Source organism: Chlorocebus sabaeus, chromosome 7, assembly GCF_047675955.1.
Source record: "Chlorocebus sabaeus isolate Y175 chromosome 7, mChlSab1.0.hap1, whole genome shotgun sequence".
Classification (NCBI taxonomy): Eukaryota; Metazoa; Chordata; class Mammalia; order Primates; family Cercopithecidae; genus Chlorocebus; species Chlorocebus sabaeus.
In genome coordinates, this window is record NC_132910.1 from 13,008,661 (window position 1) to 13,027,420 (window position 18,760).

The window sequence follows — 18,760 nt, forward strand, 5'->3', positions numbered from 1 at the left end:
ACTGGTGGATTGTGTCCTAGGACACAGCTACCTCCTGTAAGGCAGTGTGTATTGCGAGATATAACACACTTCTTGCTGATCATGAGAAACAGCACTCATTTAAAAAACCCAGGTGATTCTCTAAATCAAAGTGTGGCCCATATTTGTTGTTTAAATAAAGTTGTATTGGAATACCCATTTGTTTAAGCCCTGCTGTGGCTATTTGTGCACTGTGAAGATGGAGTTGAACAGTTGCAGCCAGTCTACGTGGCCCGCAAAGCCTAAAATATTTACTATCTGGCCCTTTACAAAAGTTGGCCGATCTCTGCTCTAAAATCTAGTTCTGCCTTTTATAAGGGGATCATAAAGCAATTTTTGGCAAGGGAGACCCAGAAGCTGTCAGTAGATTCAGAAAGACCAGGAAGTTTCCTTCTGTTATTAATGATGTGTTGTTGTATGACTTTATCACGTAACCACTCTAACTTAGTGTATCTACCAGTGAAGTTGAGATTCTTTTACCCACTCTTGCGTCTCAGGCCTGAAATTTTCTAGCACTTTTGTACTGTGTCTGGCTATGATTATTCCCTAATGCTTATGTTCAGAAGAAATGTTACGAGCAGAAAAAGAAAATGAGTTCTTTATATAATAGTCACACTATTTACAGCAACAATTTGCTTATCTGACCACAGGAAGTAGCGGATTTTGAGTTAACAAAAGTATATCTCTCACATTATAATGACCACTTTTATTGGAATCCTGTTTTAGTCCATTTGTGTTGCTAACAAGGAACATCCAAGGTTGAGTAATTGATAAAGAAAGGCGCTTTATTTGGCTCCCACGTCTGCAGGCTGTATAAGAAGTATGGTGCCAGTATCTGCTTGGCTTCCGGTGAGGGGTCGGGCTACTTCCACTTAGGGTGTAAGGCAAAGGGACGCTGGTAAGTGTAGTGATCACATGGCAAAGGAGAAGAAGCCAGAGGGAAGAAGGAAGGGAGAGAGAGAGAGAACGAGGAAAGAAAGAGAGAGAGAGAGAGAGAGAGAGAGAGAGACACACACAGAGAAAGAGACACACAGAGAGAGAGGTGTGAAGGAGAGGAAAAGAAAGAGGGAAGGAAGGCAGGTGCCAGGCTCTTTTTAACAACCAGCTCCTGGGAACAAATAGAGAACTCACTCACCTTTCCTTGGCCCACAGGGAGGGCATTCACCTATTCATGAGGGATTCATCCCCTACCATGTCCCAAACACCTCCCATTAGGCCCCACGTCCAACACTGGAGATCAAATTTCAACATGAGGTTTGGGGGACAAACATCAAAACTACAGCACTATTTTAAATGGATTTCTCAAATTTTCTCTTAGCAACAGAGCATACAGAACAAAATTCTACCCTTTTTTGTTAACTCAGAATCATCATAATGAAATTTACTGCACTATAGACCTCTGGAGTCCCTAAGGAATGGAGGTTAATTGAGCCAACACAAAAGGGCCAAGAAAACTCATTTCATTGCTCTTGTATCTGCGTTTCTCCTCTCTCATTCTCAGCAGCTGATCTACAATGGAATATACCAGGACTGAAAGGTGATCTATATCAAACCACCAATCTCACAACACAATTCCTAGATCTCAAACAATGTGCCCATCTAATGGGATGGTTTGGTCTAGTTTAGTTCACCAAATCGTCAAATATTTATAATGTGCCTCCTCTGGGATAGTCAGAGTCCTACATTCAATGATGATTAAGGCATGATTTCTGCCCTTAAGGAACATGACTCCAACCTTGGTAGAAAATCCGACATAACCATATGTGGATAAGAAGGCCCCACTTCTTACAACTTCACATTTTGCTGTTATGCTCATTCAGGCCCAATATTTCACTTTCAGGGTTCCATTCACACATTCATTGTATTTTCCGGTGACACTGAATAGTATCTAAATGGACAAGGAGAAAGTTGAAGAGCAGGATGGAAAGCAAATTCAGGATTCTGCCTTACAGCAACAGCTTGAAGATGTGACTTCCAAGAATGGGTTCTACCTAAAAATGGAGACTTCCTTGTATTATACAGTAATATCTCAAAAATTATTTCACAGCTAATGTTATGATCTTGAATTACTTCCTAAAGGCCCAGGAAGACATTAGATAGACTGGGCATGATAATCCTGCTTTACTAACTGGTCATTCCTGTCTCACTTTCACAATGATGAACGAAAGGGAAGTCCTAAATATTTCTACCTAATCAAGTATTGTAAATCAAGGTGTATGATTTTTTCCCTTTATAGTAAGACTTTAGGCACCCCTAAGACTCAAAATCAAATATAATACAAAGAATAAGGGGTACTTGGGGAAAGAGAAATATGGAAGAGAAATAGAAGATGAGAGAAATAAATGGAAGGCAGATAAGAAGAAACAGGTTCAGGGAGGCCGAAGAGATGAAGGAAAAAGAAAAGATCAAGATCAAGATGAGAAAGACATAGAAGAGGAATATTCAATCAAAATGTCTTTATTCAAAAATAACCATGTTGAGGCTGGCACGGTGGCTCACGCCTGTAATCCCAGCACTTTGGGAGGCCTAGGTGGGTTGATCATCTGAGGTCAGGAGTTTGAGACTAGCCTGGCCAACATGGCGAAACCCTGTCTGTACTAAAACTACAAAAAAAATTAGCCAGGTGTGGTGGTATGTGCTGTAATCCCAGCTACTCTGGGAGGGTGAGGCAGGAGAATCGCTTGAACCCGGGAGGCAGAGGTTGTTGCAGTAAGCCAAGATCATGCCACTGTACTCTAGCCTGGGCGGGAGAGCAAGACACCATCTCAAATTAATAATAATAATAAATAAATAACCATGTTGAGAGAAGATCACAAATGAAGAGCTAATCTCCTTGCAAGAATAAGTGTGTGGAGACCAAAGAGTGAAGACTTAAGGTAGACAATGAAGGGCACATGGCCTAAGGCTTTATCCTCTGACACTCAACCCTCTCCAGATCTTTTACCAATTGAGGACAGTTGGCTCCCAGCTTCAGGGTAAAGGAGACAGTGAGGTCACCTGCTTCCAGGAGCAGTCTCACACTGGAAGAGCTGGCTTTAAGCCAAAAGACACTATGTGGTAAATTAGAACTAGCAACTGAAGAAAAAACATGTTTGAAGCAGGATTAAGTATGTATATGGTTAAGCCAAAGTAACAGAAAGAAATTAGGTCAGTATAAGACTATATAACATAGAGGTTGTACTAATTTACATTCCCACCAGTCGTGTATAAGCATTCCCTTTTCACCACATCCATGCCAACATCTATTTTTTTTTTTTTTTACTTTTTAATAATAGCCATTCTGGCTGGGGTAAGCTGGCAGGTATCTCCCTGTGGCTTTAATTTGCATTTTCCTAAATAACTCGATTAAACCATCACTATGTACAGATGATATGATGAAAAACTCAAGAAAATTACCTGAAAAACTATTAAAACACAGGAAAATTTAGAAAGTCTGATGAATGTGAAGCAATGGCTTCCATAAATAACAAACAGAAGATATAACAGACGAAAAGACCTCAAGTATAGGAGCCAACACAATAAAAGACCTAGACATAAACTTAATAGAAACCTGAAGGAGATACATGAACAAAATTTCAAGTCATTTTTAAAGGACAGACAAGTGACCAAATGGAAAAGCATAGTGTGGCCTCAGATAGGAAAAACTGACATCATAAAGACATTCTTCTTAACCTAGAAGTCAAATGCAATTCCTATAAAAAAGAATAGTGAGGAAAGCTCTGAAAAAAAAGAGAGTAATAAAAAGAAACTAGCTCTGTCAAATATTAAGATATTTTACAGACCTCAACAATTAAAACAGGCCAGGCATGGTGGCTCACATTTATAATCCCAACACTAGGAAACCAAGGACAGAGGACTGCTTGAGGCCAGGAATTCAAAACCAGCTTGGGCAACATAGCAAGACCTTGTCTCCACAGAAAATTAAAACATTAGCCAGGCCTGGTGGCAAGTGCCTGTAGTCCCAGCTACTTGGAAGGCTGAGGTGGCAGAATCACTTGAGCCCATAAGTTCGAGGATGCAGTAAGCTGAGATTGCATCACTCTACTTCAGCCTGGGAACAGAGTGAGACTCTGTCTAAACAAATAAAAATAATAAGAATAGTAACAAAACAGTGTGAAACTGTTGTATTAATAGATAAATCAATGGAATAGAACTGAAGGCTCAGAAAACAGACCAAATACATTTGAGAATTTACTATATGATAAAAATGGCATCTTAAGTCAGTGGAGAAAGACAGACCATTCAATAAGTGTTGCTGGGACAGCTGGACAGCCAACTGGAAAAGAAAAAGTTGGAACCACACTCACACCAGACATCAGGATAGACTTCAAGTAGAACAAAGACTAAAATATTAAAAATGAAACCATAAAAGTACTAGAAGACCCACAAAAATGAGGCATGATCTGTCCCTGATGGAAGAACACACCACATATGAAATAGTCTTGAAAGGGAAAAATTAATCTAAATCTGAAAGCACCTCAATCCCCACCAATTTATAGAAAATAAAGAGGACAGAGGAACATTTATTAAGTACACCACAGGGATACAACTAGCAAAACCCAGACTGTGGGAGACTCAAGAGAACAAACTCAAGGTATTATTGGGGGGGGGGGAAGAAAAGAAAAGAACCAAGAAAAAAGAAAAAGAGATGAACCTCTGGATTAAAAAGAGATTAAAGCCACACTGCCTTAGTTCCGGAGCTCATTCTCTCTTGTCTGCTGTCAGCTTCTTCAGGAACTTCTACTCAGGAGATTTTACCATGGTCATTATAAGGTGAAGACCAGCTTTTTTTTTTTTTTTTTTTTTTAAAGTTTACTGGTTTCTTAATTTTTTTTTTCTTTCTTTAATTAATTTTTGTCGTTGTTGTTGTTTGAGACGGAGTCTTTTTCTGTTGCCCAGGCTGGAGTGTGATGGTGTGATCTCGGCTCACTACAACCTCAGCCTCCCAGGTTCAAGTGATTCTCCTGCCTCAGCCTCCCAAGTAGCCAGGATTACAGGCGCACACCACCAACATACCCGGCTAATCTGTGTGTGTGTGTGTTTTCAGTAGAGATGGGGTTTCACCATGTTGGCCAGATCGAACTTCTGACCTCAAGTAATCCACCAGCTTTGGCCTCCCAAAGTGCTGGGATTACAGGGATGAGCCACCACGCCTGGCCCTTTAATTTAATTTTTAAACAGGTAAGACATTCCCAGAGGTGAAAAAATTCAAAGTTAAAAAAGGCATAAAGTGAATTCTTTTAAATTTATTTTTATTTATCTTATATGTCTATATATATTTATTTCAATTGTTGTTGGGGTACAAGTGGTTTCTGGTTACATGGATGAATTATATAGTGGTGAATTCTGAGATTTTAGTGCACCCCTTACCCAAGGAGTGTACACTGTACCCAAGACATAGTATTTAATCTTCACTTCCCACCCACCCTCCCCACTTCAGAGTCTCCAAAGTGCATTATACTACTCTGTATGTCTTTGCATATCCATAGCTTAGTTCCCACTTGTGAGAACATACAGTATTTGACTTCCCATTCCTGTGTTACTTCAATTAAAATAACAGCCTCCAGTTTCATCCAAGTCACTGCAAAAGACCTTATTTTATTCCTTTTTATGGCTGAGTAGTATTCTATGATATGTGTATACCACATTTTCTTTATCCACTCATCGGTTGATGGGAACTCAGATTGGCTCCGTATCTTTGCAGTTGTGAACTGTGCTGCAATAAACAGATGCGTGCAGGCATCATTTTGATATAATGACTTCTTTTCCTTTGGGTAGATAGCCAGTAGCCAGTAGTGGAATTGCTGGGTTGAATGGTATATCTACTTTCAGGTCTTTAAAAAACATCTCCATACTATTTTCCATAGAGTTTGTACTAATTTACATTCCCACCAGCAGTGTAAAAGTGTTCTGTATTCACCACATCCATGCCAACATCTACTGTTTTTTGACTTTTTAATAATAGCCATTCTGGCTCGGGTAAGGTGATAGGTGGTGCACTGTGGTTTTAATTTGAATTTTCCTAATAATTAGTAATGTTGGGCATTTTTTCACATGTTTGTTGGCCATTTCTTGGCCATTTGTACATCTTCTTTTGAGAAATGTCTGTTCATGTCATTTGCCCACTTTTTCATGGGATTATTTGGGTTTTGGAGTTGTTTTGTTTTGTTTTTTGATTTTTGTTTTTTGTTTTTTTGCTGATTTGTTTGAGTTCCTTGCAGATTCTGAATATTAATCCTTTCTTAGATTGCATAGTTTGCAAGCATTTTCTCCCATTCTGTGGGTTGTCTGTTTACTCTGATGATTATTTCTTTTGCTGTGCAGAAACTTTTTAGTTTAATTAGGTCCCATTTATTTATTTTGGTTTTTGTTGCATTTGCCTTTGGGGTTTTAGTCATGAATTCTTCTTCCCACCCCATTCCTCAAGCCAATTTCCTTTTCCTCAAAATACTGCTGTTTTATGTGAACTTCTCAATGTATTTTTATACATTTACAAGAAAATCTTAACCTATATTCTTTTGTCCCCTTAATAACAAATATGTACGCCAAAGATACTGTTCTTGCTTTTCTTCAGTGAAGTATTTCAACAGCTTCCAAATTCATTTTCTTGACTGCAATCTTGTACTTTCCAATCCATTTTTCATGTGGCTGTTGGGTTGATCATTCTAAAATGCAGATCTGATCATGATTAAAAACTTACAGTATCTCCCACTTAACTACAGGATCAAGTTCAACTCCCTCGCACGGCACAATATTCAACACCTTTCATAATCTAGCCCTAACCTACCCTCTTTCCAGTGGTTTGCCTTACCACTCCTCACTACAAATCACAAACCCCAAGGACACTGGATTCTGAATACACCAAATGCTTTCGTTGTCCATGATTATCCCTCTACCTGGAACTTCTTTTCACTTCTCTATCTGGTGAGTTTCTACTTTCTATCTATCTCTCAAGATCCAGCTAAATGATACATCCTTTTGGAAGCCTGCCCTCACTTGTCCCAAGCAGAACTACCAGGGACTGTGCTCCCCTATTAGGACTAATCAATTTTGCCATCCACTATGCCCACAGAGTCCTTTGTTTAAGCCTATAATACACTACATGTCACGGTGTACCATATTATTATTTGTACTAGTCAGTAGTGAATAAATAAAAGATCATGCCTTATGGTCAACCAACCCCTTCCCCAAAGAATCCTAACTTCAAAGAACGGAATTCCAAAAAGAATATCAAAAGCCAGGCTTGCAAAGAATTTTACCAGTCTACTAAAATGAATTTATTGGTTTGCCTTCATTCCAGACGGTCCCTGAAATCAACATCTTGTATTATTCACACAGCACACCAACAGCAGCAGGGAGGCTTGTACCCTTCTTCCGGCAGGCCCCAGCAGGCCATCTGACTCCTTCAAAGAACACCAACTTACCCGTGGGCATACACCAACGAAAACCCCACTGTCTCATATCCTAGTGAGCAGAGTGAAGTTCCACAAGCTTATTTATGGACAGCCAACAGCTGGTTACAAGAGCAGAGACTGGAGATCACAAGTTCCCCTAATTAGATCCCTGTGCTAATCTCCCAGAAAACAAAGGACTTCAGTCTAACTTTTTTTTCTTGTATGTTTAGGAGTATTTCAGTTTATGATGAAAGTAAGAATTTGGCTGCAGAAAAACACTTGATCAGTAACAAGAATACAGGTATGACTGCTGATCAAAGCTGCAGTGAAGGAGCTAGTGTAATTGGCCCTCCAGACCAGTGCCCTGCCTACGGTACCAAAGGTAAGTTTCTGAGTGATTTTATTCCTTTTTTTCCTCTTTCAATCACATATAATCTTATTTCCTTTCTTGTATTTCTTTCAACCAAATACTCCCAATTAGTTTCTTCATATTATCTGCCTGCAGTATTATACTGTAAGCCTAAATGCCTGAATGCACCAAATGGTCATTTATGCTTTCACAGATTATAACAAATTTCTTACCCAATACCTTTTACAACTTCTTACTAAACACACACATTTAAGCACTGACCTAAATCATGACCTAAATCATGACTATTAACTGTCTCTGGAATCATGGAACTTTAAGCTAGAAAGTATCTGAGAAATCACCTAGTGATCCAATCCCCACAATGAACACTTACTAAACAAAAGGTGAACATACTTCTCCAAGATCACATGAGTTGACTTCATAACCTTGACCAGGATGTTTTCCTAATATTGAATTCAGCAGGGCCTGGGAGCTCACGTCTGTAATCACAGCACTTTGGGAGGCTGAAATAACAATCTTATTGTTCTCTCTTGAGGCCAGGAGTTCAAGACCAGCCCGGCCAACATGGCAAAATCCCATCTCTACTAAAAATATAAAAATTAGTCAGGAGTGGTGGCACACACCTGTAATCTCCAGCTATTCGGGAGGCTGAGGCATGAGAATCACTTTCCAGGAGGCAGAGGTTGCAATGAGCTGAGATCACACCACTGCACTCCAGCCTGGGCGACAGAGCAAGACTCTGTCTCAAAAAAAACCCAAAAAAACCAAAAAAACAAAAAAACAAACCAAAAAAACCCTAATATTCATTTTACTGTTATTTCTATTACACTGAGTTATCTCCATTCCATTTCCTTAATCTTATTGTTCTCAAATTTGTTTCATAACCTACTGTGGTCTCGCCCACCAGAATCCTCAAATGAAGGACTTTCCTCTTACTAGGAGCACCTTCTTGAATTATATTCAAACTTCCTCTTGCAACAGGGAGTAAAAGTAAGGTAAGAAGAGAACTAGGGGATGGGGGAGAGGCAAGTTATTCATCTTCAATTAGATGAGTCCATCTTCAATTCATTTACCAGTAAGAAAGTTCTGAGGTGCCCCATTATAGATTCTTTCATAACATCTCATATTCCAGAAGCTATATTCAGGGCAATGAAGGTTAAAAGGCATAACACACTACTCTGCAACTACTTGGCAAAATATCAAGAAAGATAGTAAATTTATTGCTCTATGTTATAGCCCAAAATTAATGAGAAGAACAATATCATTATGAAATACAGAATTCTTGTGAGATTCTTCCTGAAATTATCTAAAAGCCTTTGGGACTGAAATTATTTGCAGTCATAGGAAGAAAATTTCTAGGCTGGGCATGGTGGCTCATGACTGTAATTCTAACACTTTGTGGGGCTGAAGTAAGATAATTGCTTGAGGTCAGGAGTTTGAGGTTACAGTGAGCTATGATCATACCACTGCACTCCAGCCTGGGTGACAGAGAGCCTGCTGAAAGAAAAGAAAGAAAAGAGGGATGGGAAAGGAAGGGAAGCGGGGAGGGGAGGGGAGGGAGGGGAGAAGTAAAGAGAAGGGAAGGGAAAGGGGGGAGAAGGGAAGGAAAGGAGGGAGGGGAGGGGAAGAGAAAGGAGGGGAAGGGAAGGAAGGGGAAGGGAGGGAAAGAAACCAGGCCAGTATTTGGGGAGGCCAAAGCAGGAGGACTGCTTGAGCCCAGGAGTTTGAGACCAGCCTGGATAACAAGTGAGACCCTGTCTCTACTTGAAAAAAAAGAAAGGAAAAAAAAAGAAAAGAAGAAAATTCCTGCATATTCAAGCAGACATTTGTTAGGGATTAAATTGTGTCCCCCCCAAAAGATATCTTGAAGTCCTCACCCCTGCTATCTCGGAATGTAACATTATTTGGATATAGCGTCTTTACAGAAGTAATCAAGTTAAAATGGGGTCATTAGGGTGGCCCTAATCCAATAAGGCTGATGTCCTTGCAGAAAGGGGAAATTTAGAGACAAAGACACACCTAGAGAAAGACAACATAAAGACACAGGGGCAACATCATGTACAAGCCGAGGAACACCTGAGGCTACCAGAAGCCAGGACAGAGGCAGGAAGAAGATTCTCCCTCACAGCCCTCAGAAGAAGCCAACCCTGCCAACACTTTGGTTTTGGATTTCTAGCCTCCATAACTGTGACACGATTGTAAAACAGAAACAACATGCTAAGCTCCCACAACCAACTGAATGAACCCTTCCTCTTGGCCGAGGGCATTCCAAAGTTAATCTGAAAAACCAATTCAGGCCACTATGGGAAGTGGTGGTCAAATATGCCTAATTATTTGCAATTCAGGCACAGCTTACCAGCATTAACATTAAAACAGAGACTTTAATACTGACAGAAGGGACTCTTTAAGTCTGATAAGAAACATTTACAATCTATTCTCTCTGAAGCCTGCTACCTGGAGGCTCCATCTGCATAATAAGAACTTTGGTCTCCACAACCTCTTATCTTAACCCAGACACTCCCTTCTATTGATTCCAGGTCTTTAAATAAACTCTTTCAACCAACTGCCAACCAGAAAGTCTTTCAATCCACCTAGGACCTGGAAGCCCTCCCCTCTCCCACCCTACCTCCCCCTTTCTGGACTGAACCAATGTACATCTTACATGTATTGACTGATATCTTATGTCTCTCTAAAATGTATAAAACCAAGCTGAAGCCCAACCACCTTGGGCAAATGTTGTTAGGACCTTCTGAGGCTGTGTCATGAGTATGTCCTTAACCTTGGCAAAATAAACTTCTAAATTGATTGAGACTTGTCTCAGATACTTCTTGGTTTACACAATCAATAAGTCTGTTGTTCAAGCCACCTAGTTTGTGGTATTTTGTTAGGGTGGTGTCCCTAGGAAACTCAGACATCTGATGAGAATGACCCCCAGCCAGTGCTACCAGGAATCAAATCCAGGTTTACAGAGGGACCCCTCTAAATGTTAATAAAAATATACAGCTTAGCTTTCTGTAAAAAGTAAACCTGAGAGATTTTCTACTTCGGAATAATTTTCATATTTCTGCAAAGGCCAATTTTAAATGCTGCTTCTCTCCAAATACTACATTACCACTTTTGTCAAACTAGGATATGGAACATAGTCTTTCACACTCACACACACATACACACACACACACACACACCCCACACAGAGAGTGTAAGCCTCTATTTGGTCTTGAATAGATCGGAAGTTCCTACAGTTACTGGAACTATGATTCCAACCGATGCCTGTCAGTTTAGCAGATGAGACTGGAACAGCTGTATCTTCAATACACAACATTGTCTTAAATAGATGCTCAGAATGAATTACAATTAAATTACAGAGCTGTCAAAAAGGGTTATAATTATAGCATTTATTCACCACATTTACAAGGCCAGACATACATAAAAGGAACAGAAGGCTGAAGAAAAAGAACAAAAAACCCACTCCACATTACTTACCTCAGCAGGAAATCTGGTTGGGGGAGAGAGGAAGACGAGTTAGTTATCATGCAAAGAGCCCATTTCCTGCAACCACACAGCTTTGTGTTTCCAGAGGGTCTCCCATTCCAGAAGTTGGAGGCGCTTTAAGACATCATCTGGTGGCAATGCATTTCTCTTTTACAATTGGAAAAGGGAGGGCCAACAAGGTTGCCATGACTCACCCACAGCTACAGACAAGCAAGGGAGGAGCTGGGACCTGAACCAAGAGCAAGGGCTACTCCCACCAGTGGGCTGAACAAGAAAAGCAAAATCAGGACAGCCAGACCTGGTCCCTTGTTTTGCTCTCATCTATTAAGAGCATATTAATTTATCCTGCAGTTATTTATCATGCAGTTTTTTTAGGAGGCTTGGAAATCATCCTTCAGTTTCTGCTAAAATGACACAAGATAAAAGAGAGGAAGAAAATCCCCAACTGACATTTATGCTAGTCAATTCTGTTACTAATCAATAATGCATTTAGAACAACCGGAAGAATGGCATAATTCTCTTAGTCACCTTCAACCTCAGCATCCAAAAGATAAATTGAGGATAGTAATACTATTCAGTGAGCAAACACTTTGAATTTAAAAAAAAACAAAAACAAAAACAAAAACAAAAACTAACTAGATCACCATCCATGGTTTCAATCAGGCAATCAACAAATATCTATTGTGCTGTCTCTATGTGTGACATTGTGCTGGAGACTGTCAAGGGCATAAACAGGTGACAGACTTAGATTTGTTTCTCAAGAGCTCATAGTCCAGTTGAAGAGACAAGATACAAATAAAGTAAAACAAGGCAGCAAATATGCATTCTGATAAACTGCCAATTCAATCATCATATGCCAATTCGATCATATGCACAAGTGCAATGGACTAAATATTTATGTTGCCCCAGCATTAATATACTGAAAACCTTTTTTTTTTTTTTTTTTTTTTTTTTTTTGAGAAGGAGTCTCGCTCTGTTGCCCAGGCTGGAGTGCAGTGGCGTGATCTCCGCTCACTGCAAGCTCCACTTCCCAGGTTCACGCCATTCTCCTGCCTCAGCCTCCTGAGTAGCTGGGACTGCAGGCACCCACCACCACGCCCGGCTAATTTTTTTGTATTTTTAGTAGAGACGGGGTTTCACCACGTTAGCCAGGATGGTCTTGATCTCCTGACCTCGTGATCTGCCCGCCTCGGCCTCCCAAAGTGCTGGGATTACAGGTGTGAGCCACCATGCCCGGCCTATATTTTTTAAATAAAAAAATACATGTGCAGGTTTGCTTTTTTTTTTTTAATTACAAAAAAAATCTGAGAGAAACCCCTCACCCCTTTCATGATGTGGACTGACAGTGAGAAGTCAGCCGTCTACAAGGAAGCAGGCCCTCACCAGACACCAAATCGGACAGTGCCTCAATCTTGGATTTTCCAGCCTTTAAAACGGTGAGAAATCAGTTTCTGTTGTTTATAAACAACCCAGGGTGGTATTTTGTTAAAACAGCTGAATGGACTAAGACAAGAAATTCACAGCAAGGAGAAAATTACCTGAGTCTTACCAATCTGTTTCTCATACTTTCTACCCTGAATGTGACTATTCAGCTTTCTTATTATCTTCAGGTTTACTGGATATTTTCCTAAAAATTTATTTCAGTTGGTCATTCAGCTGTTAAACTAGGTTTAGCCTAAAGCTATCTTTACATATTTTAAGTTCAGCCAAAAGGTTTCCCCATAGTAAACTGTAACCCAACTGTATATGTAAACAGAGCATAACCTACTCTTGTGCTAATCACCAAGTATTGGCCAATCAAAGGTGACCAACTGTTCAAACTGTGTTCAAATAAGGCAAATGCCAAACTGTAACCAATCCAGAAATAAGGCAAACACTGAACTGTGTAACCAATCCAGCTGTTTCCACACCTCACTTCCATTTACTGATGTCACTTTCCTTTTTCTGTCCATAAATCTTCCAAAATGTGGCTGTACTGGAGTCTCTCTGCATGTACTCTGGCCTGGGGATTGGGGGTGTAGGGGCTGGTGAAGTAGAGGTGATCCCTGATTCATGACTCATTCTTTGCTCAATTAAACTTATTTTATTTTATTTCATTTTATTTTTGAGATGGAGTTTCACTCTTGTTGCCCAGGCTGGAGTGCAATGGCGCGATCTTGGCTCACTGCAACCTCTGCCTCCTGGGTTCACGTGATTCTCCTTCCTCAGCCTCCTGAATAGCTGGGATTACAGGCATACGCCACCATGCCTGGCTAATTTTGTATTTTTAGTAAAGACGGGGTTTCTCCATGTTGGTCAGGCTGGTCTCAAACCCCTAACCTCAGGTGATCCACCTGCTTCGGCCTCCCAAAGTGCTGGGATTATAGGTGTGACCCACTGCGCCTGGTCTGAATTAAACTCTTTACTTTGTCTAAAGTTTGTCTTTTAACAGATGGTATCTGAAGTGAAATCCAAAGTAGAGCTTACAGAGACCTCCAGGAGCACTGAATGACCAAGAGATGTTACCTGCTAGGCCCATTGTGTCCACTGCTTTCGTTCAGCAACTGAGAGCCATGGTAAGTTCTCTCTTGGATTCCAAAGCTCCACAGATTTGTGTTGTGAGTTCTCTGAATTTGTTTGAGCAAATTTCTGATGCAAACTGGGTTTGGAAGTGATGACAGAAACTGGGCTGGGTCCAGGATCAGAATGGATCCAATAACTAACTGGCTTGGATCCATTTAGAGGTCTTAGATATCTGACTGGGTCAGAAACTGGTAGTAAATGGCAATATTGCAGGGGTGGCAAACTTAGGCTTTGGAAATTTGCAGGTATTTTTGTGTTCTCCCTGCTTTGTTTCTTTTTGTGTGTGTACTTTGGTAGGGAAAAATCATTGGCTAAGTTGATCAAGGGGATATGAGAGCCCAAGCCAAGATTCGAGGTAAAAATGAGATCCTTAGTTTCAAAAGAATTAACTACTCCACTGTCCAGTTATGCCAACATTTACATGTGGAAGTGTTACTGGAAAGGGGTCCTGATACAGACCCTAAGAAAGGGTGCTTGCCTCTTGCACAAGAACAAACTCAGGGCATGTCCACAGAGTAAAGTGAAAGTAAGTTTATTAAGAAAGTAAAGGAGTAACTGAATGGCTACTTCATAGACAGAACAGCCCCAATGGCTGCTGGTTGGCTATTTTTATGGTTTTTTCCTGATTATATGCTAACCAATGGGTATTCATGTGTTTTCCAAGAAAGGGGTGGGAAATTCCTGGAGCTGCAGGCTCCTCCCTGTTTTAGACTATATAAGGTAACTTCCAGATGTTGTTACTGCATTTGTAAACTATAATGGTGCCAGTGGGAGTGTCTTTTAGCATACTAATGTATTATAATTAGCATATAATGAGCAGTGAGGGTGACCAGAAGTCATTCTCATCGTCATCTTGGTTCTGGCAGGTTTTGTCTGGCTTCTTTACTGCATCCCGTTTCATCAGCAGGGTCTTTGTGACCTGTATCTTGTGCCAACCTCCTAGCTCAGCCTGCAACTAAAAATGCCTAGCCTCCTGGGGATACAGGTCAGCAGGTCTTGATAGTGGCAGGAGGCATTCAAATACCTAGGCAGATTGGGGCAGGTCCCCAGTGATACCCCACCTCCAGGCCAAAACAGTTTAAAGCCTGAAAGCCAAGCTACAAGTCACATCCATGGACCAGACTGACAGCCTGTCTTCCCATTTGGCACACTTTCCTCTAATTAATCCCCATCCTTCCCCTGTTTTACATATACCTATCCTTCCCTAATTGGTGTTTTATACTGTCATGCCCATGTTTAGTTGTGCCTTTGTTTTAACCTTTTTTGTATACTCACAAACCAATTGGCACACACTCGCCAATTCTGAGCCCATAAAAGCCCCAGACTCAGCCGCACTGGGGGAGAAACCACCCAACCGTGGGTGGCTGACCCCAGCATATCCCATCTCCACTGAGAGCTGTTTCCTTGCTCAATAAAATTCTTTTCTGCCTTCCTCACTCTTCAATTGTCAGCATATACTCGTTCTTCTTGGACGTGGGACAAGAACTCAGGAACTGCCAAAGGTGGGTACAGGCTATAACAAAGGTGGGCTCAGGCACACCTGGAAGAGCCATGGGCTGAGCTGGTATGCAAGCCAGGCACGACCTGGGCAGGCTGAGTGGGCAGGCCTCCTCCTGCAGGAGGCAGTATGGCCAAGCTAGGCCCAGGCAGGGGCATTGCTGGCCAGAGGTCCCCGACTTGCAAAGTGACTGGGAAAAATCCTCTTTCAGTCTCAGCCTCATTTTAATCAGCCCCTATTCAAGATGGAGTTGCTCTGGTTCAAATGCCACTGACATAAGTATTATAGTAGGCCCTGGAAATAGTAACTGCTTTAGAAATGGCAAAATCTTACTAAAGGTCATTTAAAATTACAATGGAATGTTACAAATGTACAACACTGAACTTGAAGAAATGCATTTGAAAATGAGGGCTTCCAAATTAGTCTCATCTAGGGATGCCTATTGATATGCAGAAGCATCTAAAAAGATTTCAATATTTTTAACGTTTTAAAGACTCTTCAAAAAAGGCAAATAAAATGCTTTATCCTAGATAAAGTATTTATAAAAGGTAGGCCTTACGGTAAAGTGAGCTTGCTTCTTTTTCAGATCTATACATGCAGAGACCAGGCATGGAGAATTCTTCCTTTGCCCTATTCCTGAACCGGCACCACCCTAAACTCAGTAATTACAGCTAAGTTAAAGAGACCACCTTTAGAACTCAAATACACTTTTATCTCATCTAACTGGCAATCTTCAAATCCTTTTGTAAAATACATTTACATCTATAAAGGAAATTTTCATTTGTAAGGGTATCTCTGTCTCTGAACCTAAACTACTAGGAACTTTAATTATGGGGAAGACAATGGATTAATGTTTACCTAACAAACTTTGCCTTTGTTTAAATCTAAGTTCTGTGCTTTGAGATGTAAACTTTTACCTTGTTTTGCCTGTGTCTTCTCTTTAAAACTGCAAATTTAGAGTTGCCTCCCTAACAATCGTTTTAAGCATAATAGAGGCAATCAAAAGATTGATAGTGGGAAGAAATTTTGAAAAGTGGCAAATGAAGAATCTTACAAATCTGTAAGATCTGCTTCTGCCTATGTTTCTGTTATGTCTATATGTGTTAGGCACATGTGATTATATGTGGTAAATGTAGCTAGTTTTTAAATTGTTGCTAAAACAGGAATGGATGTGTACACCAATCCCCCAAGTCATGAGTTTACCTATATAACAAACCTGCACATATATGCCTGAACTAAAATAAAGGTTAAGGTATTTTTTAAAATAGGAATGGTTTCAAAATTATCAGTTAAACATAATTTTATACTTGTTTGATTTGACTGTAATCTTGCATTTCTAGTTTTGAGCCTCTGAATTGAGGGTTCTGCATAGGTAGCCATGGTGAAGTCTGGAAACATGTTCTCATGCCTCACCCAGCAGCTATAAGTCAGAGTCAAGCCCTTTGTGGCCCCTTCTTCCTGCCTGACCTTTGGCCCCAGCTATTCTGAGAGGGGTTGGATCCTCCAGGGCATCAACCTCATAGCTGTCTTCTGTTCTGAGCTCTCCTCCTGTTATATAAATTCAGGACTCAGAGAAGCCCTGCCCCTCACGGCCATTTTGGATGCTGGGTGGCTACCTGTGACTCAGGAGGACTTGGAAAAAACATTAGGGAGGGTATCTGTGTCCTACTTTCAAAATGGTTTTCAGTAATTTTAAATCTTTAAGTGATGTTATGTTAAATCATAATCATAAAATTGGAGTCATTTGTAAGTTAAAATATTAAAACATTAATTATTAAACCTAAGTTTAAGTTTATATAGTTTGGCATCTTATTTTTGTATGGTATAGAGAAGCTAAATATATTTACATCTGTTAATAAAATATGGGAAGACACATCTTTCTAAAAAATTATAGAGTAATTTAATAACTTTTATCTACAAATACTGATATAAAACAGTTCAAAATTACTTCCTAGGAATTTCACTAAAAACTAGGGTTAAAGAGTTCATGTAGTTAATATATGTAGTTAAAAAGACTAGATGTAAGAAAAACAATTGTGTATAGTATATAAAAGCAAGATATGCTTTTGATGATGGAAGTTATAAAGGCATAAAATGTATGTTTGTTAGAAAATTTTTGTCTAGATGAAGTTACTAGAGTTGTCTAGTTTGAAGTCTGTCCAGTTTGAAGTTAGTTAAAGGTTACTTAAATTACTTAAAGGTTGTTTCAAACTGAAGGAATAAAAGGAATGTAGATAAAATTAAAATATAAAAGATTGAAAAAAATTTTAATTGTATGACATTATAAAAGGGTTATGGGATTCTGGTGCAGTCAAAAGCTGACTGAGATTGAATGAGTCTGTTTATAAGGTTTTATTAAAATTAGCTTTATTGATAATACACTAATACAAAAGTAAAATTTGGTTTTCTCTTTTGAACAAAAATTTCTTATAGTGTTATTAGTGATAGCAAGATATTTTTGTTTACCATTTGAGTAAACGGCAAAAAATAAAAAAGAGGAGAGAGTCAGATTCTGCCTCAAGCTGTCTTTCTCAGGTCTTTAGATTGTTTGGAAAACTGAGTCTCCCCTATCACAGAGTACATGTTTTTGCTTTTTAAAATCTTTTCATTATCACTTTACCTAAATAAAGGACTACTATTTTATGATGACCTGTGACCCTATTTTGATCAAATGTTTTAAACCTTTTATATTTGACAGGCTTCCCAAAATCAAATTTCAACTTCAAAATTAAGTCTCTTTTGACCTCGAATTTTGGAATACTACAGAGAGCCCCTGAAGCCTCCATAAGAGAGCTAACGGGATTGATATGTTAAATCATATGGGAAGCACTGCCAAATAATAAATGATGTTTAACCTTCTTTAAGGTGTATTTTAGTGAATATGTTGTTAACATATGTTGTAAAACTATATGAGATTCCTAAAATTCTGATATGTGTGGAAGGCCTGTGTACCTAATAATAGAACCTCCTGTACCTTCTGCTGCTAAACTCTGATAAAACTAAATGCTGGAATGCTTTAATGCATATGTCAAAATGTATTTTCACGAGGTAAAGAAAGCTTTTCATGGTGCACTGACTGAGAACAATCAATCCCTTCACAATCTAGAACCTGGAGATTGGGTCTTCTGAGAATGTCATCAGAGAAAGACTGCCCTTGCTACTCACACTGTAGCAAAACTTCAGGACCTTGAACCTTGGTTTGTAATCTCACAGCTCAGAAGGGCCCATCCAGACTCTTGGAATTGTATGTCCGTTGGAGACCTTAAGGTGAAGCTAACCAGGGAAGCTTTTCCCCAGAAGCAGACGGCATCCCAGACATGAACAGCTTCTTCTGAAGATCATGAATCAAAACTTCTCTAGAGCCAGCATGAGAGATCACGTCTGTAATTCCAGCACTTTGGGAGGCCGAGGTAGGAGTATTGCTTG

The 18,760-nt window shown here is 39.8% G+C and overlaps 1 protein-coding gene across 5 annotated transcripts in view; it reads right to left on the minus strand.

Moving 5' to 3' along the window:
* Nucleotides 1-18,760, minus strand: part of CRACD (capping protein inhibiting regulator of actin dynamics) — a 274,397-nt gene that overhangs the window by 99,426 nt on the left and 156,211 nt on the right. Inside the window, exon 1 of one of the 5 annotated variants that reach the window (XM_007998646.3) lies at nucleotides 11,266-11,514. The exons of the other annotated variants lie outside the window; for them this stretch is intronic. The gene's annotated coding sequence lies outside the window, so the exon portion shown is untranslated. Of the gene's footprint in view, nucleotides 1-11,265; nucleotides 11,515-18,760 lie in introns of those variants that run through there. 5 annotated transcript variants of the gene reach the window in all.